General features: G+C 43.8%; 1 pseudogene across 1 annotated transcript; it reads left to right on the top strand.

The window, feature by feature from the left end:
- The first annotated feature begins 237 nt into the window (after nucleotides 1-237).
- On the top strand, nucleotides 238-1,679 carry LOC308520856 (F-box only protein 31-like; annotated as a pseudogene). Its single transcript has one exon. The product of its transcript is annotated as an F-box only protein 31-like (transcript).
- The last annotated feature ends 3,202 nt before the right edge of the window (nucleotides 1,680-4,881 follow it).

A 4,881-nucleotide genomic window follows, 5' to 3' on the forward strand; every position in this document is an offset into this window, starting at 1 on the left:
AGATTAGTGACTGCCTGGGGCTAGGGCTGGAGAACAGGGAGGAGGCACTGGGAAAGGGAGGCGACTGTTAATGGGTATGGGTTTCTTTTGAAGTGTTGCTAAAGTCCTACAATTGGCTCCTCTCTGAGGGGGCGTGGCTAGGCCCTGGGGGGCGTGGCTCGACTCTGGGGCGGGACCCAGCCAGCTTAAAGCCCGGTTGTGGCAGCCCAAGCTGTGGTGGCTCTTATGCTTCGAGGCATGGAGGAGTGGGCTTGCCTCTGCTCTTTGCTGGGATGTCGGTGTGGTCAGCAACGCCAGGGCTCAGCTGAGATGGCAGCGGCTGACAGCAAGCACGCCCCCCTGCAGAAAAGCACGTTGAGGCAGACTCGGCAGCGCGGTGCTGTGCGGGGAGTGGAGGAATCGTGAGCCCCATGACGCCCCTGCCATCCCCGCGCTGCTCGCTGCAGGACCATGCCGGTGGAGATGCTGGTGGAGATCTTCGCCTCGCTCCCTGGCACCGACCTGCCCAGCCTGACCCAGGTCTGTACCAAATTCCACCGCATCCTGCACACCAACAGCATCTGGAGACGGCACTGCCGGGAGGAGTATGGTGTTTGTGAAAACTTGAAGAACCTGGAGATGATAGGGATGTCTTATCGAGAAGTCTATGCGAAGCTGCTCCACCCATTCAGAAACATTTTGGGATTGTGGCACCTAGATACTGAGCACTACAGAACACTAGTGAATGTAGTGGTGGACGGCTTATGCATTACTGGTTGGATGTACGGGCCTTGCCTTAACACCCATGTGGATGGCCCAATGCAATTCAATCCCTTGTTCAGAATTTGCTTGAGGGAGCGGAAATCAGCCATGGTGGAGTGCATGGAAGGCCGTATCAGCAGGCCCCACAACCACCACATGCAGATTCAGAAGGACAGGTTCAGCATCCAGTGCAACAAGACAGACCACGGAAAGGATTCACCCACGCGGCTTAGGGAAGAATGGGGGCTGGTGCAGGAGGACAGACATCAGTATGACTGCCTGACCTCCCGCCGAGCCACCCGGACGACCTCATCAGGCCAGGCCTCTTCCAAGCCAAGTACGACCCCTACGGCCTAAATATTGTCATGCTCAGCTTCCATGGGAAGTATGCCAGGGTCACGAAGATCACGGGAGACTCCCACAAGTTAGAGATCCACCTCAAGCGCTGCAACGTCAACGAGCTCTCCCGCGTGGTCCAGGAGATTGACGAGCAGGTGATCCAGGAGCAGCAGCAGCAGCAAGAAGACGGGACTGAGGAAAGCGAGGGCCATGGCTGGCAGAGCCCTCCCCAGCCCAGCATGGGGGAGTCCGGGGCTGCAGCTTCGGAGGAGCAGCCTGTCCCGTTTGTTCTGCCTGTGGGCGTGCACCGAAAAGACCAGAACTACCCCCGAACCTGCAGGATGTGTTTCTATGGCGTGGCCACTGTTCCTGTTACCAGACATGGCTTCGCCTCCACCAGACGCTGCCCTGGAGTCTTCATCCTGTTCGATGAGAACCACTTCTGGTTCATCTGGCTGGAGGTGAAATACTTCATCCTGTACGGCAGAGTCCAGAACACCTTCCAGAATGTGGAGGCACCATCTCCGCAGGCCTTCCTGAAAATGCTCAAGGACGTTCAGTCCGGACCCCCTGGGAGGAGCAGCTTGCATGCTCTTTAAAGATTTGACCTTCTGACCAGGTTACCCACTTTTGTTTGTTTTTTTAATCCTCTCCCGAGGATATTTTCCCATTGATGTTTAGAGAGAGTGGAAAAGACTGAAATGTCAATGTGAGAGAAACACATCAGTTGGTTGCCTCCTGCCCAAGCCCAGACCAGGGCCAGGCTGGGTAGGAGCCAGCAACTGAGGTAGAAATAAACCTTAGACCAGTGGTCTCAATCTTCCTAATGCCGGGACCCTTTAATACAGTTCCTCATGTTGTGGTGACCCCCAATTTCATTGTTACAAATTGAACATAATTAAAGCATAGTGATTAATCACAAGAACAGTGTGTAATTATATATGTGTTTTCCAATGGTCTTAGGTGACCCCTGTGAAAGGGTTGTTCGACCCCCAAAGGGGTGGCGACCCACAGGTTGAGAACCGCTGCCTTAGACCGTTCCATCCGCAGGTCCAGGCTCTATCCACTGAGCCAAACCAGCTAGGGCTGAGCATGTCTTTTTAAAAAGAAAGAAAGAAAAAGGAAAGATCCTAAAATTAGATAGTGGTAATTGTTAGATTGTACAACTCTGAATATAATAAAAACCACTGAATTGTACATTTAAAAAAAATGAAATATATGTTAGTTAACAAGTGTAAATTAAAGAAAAAGAATACCATTTCTGACTAGAGAATATACAACAAAACATTTAGTTTTAATTACTGATAGCCCTAAGAGTCTGATTTACTGTGGGCATTTTAGAATATGTAAAGAGTTATCCAATGCTATAGATTACTGTGGTGGCAAGTTTAGCATTTCTAGCAAGAAAAAAATTTATCAAGAGAGAGAACTGAAACCTGAAAACCTCTGGAGAACCCATGGCTGACGGGTCTCAGGCCTAGAAAGCTGAGGCTCTTTCTTTTTACATGTTCCTTATGTTGAGGTAAGTTTTATCTGAAAGAAAGAGACCAAGTGCCAGCTAAGAAAAGCAGTCAGCTGATCAATCAGCCAAGTTAGCCTTCTGGAAAATAACAGTCCACACATTAGTGAAAGGGCATGTCTTTTCATATAAAAGGCAGCTTGAGAGCAACCAAGGATGACTTTAATACAAGGATAGAAAAGGATTACAAACATATTGCTGGCTGATACAAAACTGCTGCCTTAAAAAGTGATTATCTTTTGTTATTAGGCAAAAAAAAAAAATCAACTTTTAATCAGGAGAGTGGGAATGAGGATACGAGGGATATAAACAGCATGTAATTGAGTTCATAATTACTTGATTAAATCACTTTATATCTGTTTCTGTTTAAAAGTTTATAACTACTTAGACATGAAAATAGAATTACAGCCTTTTTTGGGATGAAATTAATACAGATGAAAAATTCAGAAAATAAAGACAAGTGTAAAGAAAAAGACAAATATCACCTTTAATCACATCTTCAGGGATAAATGCTATTAATAAAATGTTTATGCATAAATATGTGTGTTTCAACACGAATAGAGCCATTTTTACATGCCTTTTTGTAGTTTATTATTTTTACTTGTTATATTCTGCATTTCTGTAGATCAACAGAGATCATTATTTTAATAATTTTATTTTATTTCATCATATGCCTGTACCATAATGCTTTTAACAAATGCTGTTCTTAAAATGATCAATCTCTGTCATTCAATCATCCTATTCTTGGCTTCCACCCTCTACCCACAGATACATGTGGCTGGGATTCAAGCCTAATTGTTGCCTAAGGCCAACATAGATACTAATCAGAGTCCTTTATTTTCCCATCTATATGGCTTGAAAGATGATTTCTTCCTACTGATAAAATATAGGAAAACAATGGCTGATTAGGTAGACCTTATGAACAATACTCTCTAAATAGAAAGTTCAAAACAAGTTACTAAAAAATAAAAACAATGAATTATATTTAAAGAGAATAAAACACTGAATGCCGGAAGCTGGTCCATCCTTGCTGCTTGACACAGTCGCTGCAGGGAAGAAACATCTGCACAGCATATGTTTCAAGGGACCTGGTGTATATGGCATACTGTTCTTAATATGTTTGCTCCGCTTCTTAGCGCTATGTGTTCTAACAAGGGTCACCTCTCCGAGAAAGGTTGTTTCCTCAGGTAGGGATTTTTCCCTGGAGTTAGGGATTAACAGGACTGAGGAAGGGAATAAGTCAGTAAAACCCCTTAACTAAGTACCAGGCGGGTAGTTAATCACTTTAACTACGAACAATCATGCTTAAGTTACATAACCTTTACTTAGGATGATCTCCTTCAGTTACTTCCTTGTAGCTTAACAGAACAGTAGAGTAGTGGCCTTGGAATGGAGATAATAAACACCCTAAACCAGCTGTGGGAAAACTACGGCCCGTGGGCCGGATCTGGCCTGTTTGAAATGAATAAAACTAAAAAAAAAAAAAAAGACCTACCCTTTTATGTAATGATGTTTACTTTGAATTTATATTAGTTCACACAAACACTACATCCATGCTTTTGTTCCGGCCCTCCGGTCCAGTTTAAGAACCCATTGTGGCCCTCGAGTCAAAAAGTTTGCCCACCCCTGCCCTAAACCTTTGGAATAGAAAGGATAGGATTAAAATCAAATGGTATAAATACAGATGTAACAGGAGAATAAAGGAAGAACCTGGCTAGAGAACCTGGCTTTGCTGATCATCTGAACTCTGCCTCCATGTCCTTCATTCTTTGCCGACTCCATCCTCACCTTTGGGAACCCGTGGACCTGCTGGGGCTGGACCCCAACAACTGAAGTTGTATATATTTCTGAAAGGATCCTTGAATAGAAAGCAAACTATTCTGTAAAAGTTTATAAAAGCATTCAAGCATGGGGAAAATAAAAATTAAAGTAGGCAATAATATCTTGCAATGAAGGATTAGTTATGGGTCGGGGGAGGGGAACACAAAAGCTACTTGAATTTTCCTAATTTGGTTCTATTTGCAACAACTGTTGTAATAGCCTGTTTGGAATTATTTATATTTTTATTTAGTCGTATTAACATAAAAATGTACTATTAATTTGTGTAAAAGCATTGGTTGAAAAGAAAAGAAGAAAAAATAATTGTTTACTTTTCAAGTTAATGCCTGTAGCTTGATAATTCACTATGAGGCAGTTCTTCTAGCTCATAATCTTTTCATGAATTTCCCTACAAAGGACAGTAGCTACAAATCTGATTTTCTCATGTTTAACTAATTCATTTT

The sequence above is a fragment of the Myotis nattereri genome, assembly GCF_964212035.1.
Source record: "Myotis nattereri genome assembly, chromosome: 6".
Classification (NCBI taxonomy): domain Eukaryota; kingdom Metazoa; phylum Chordata; class Mammalia; order Chiroptera; family Vespertilionidae; genus Myotis; species Myotis nattereri.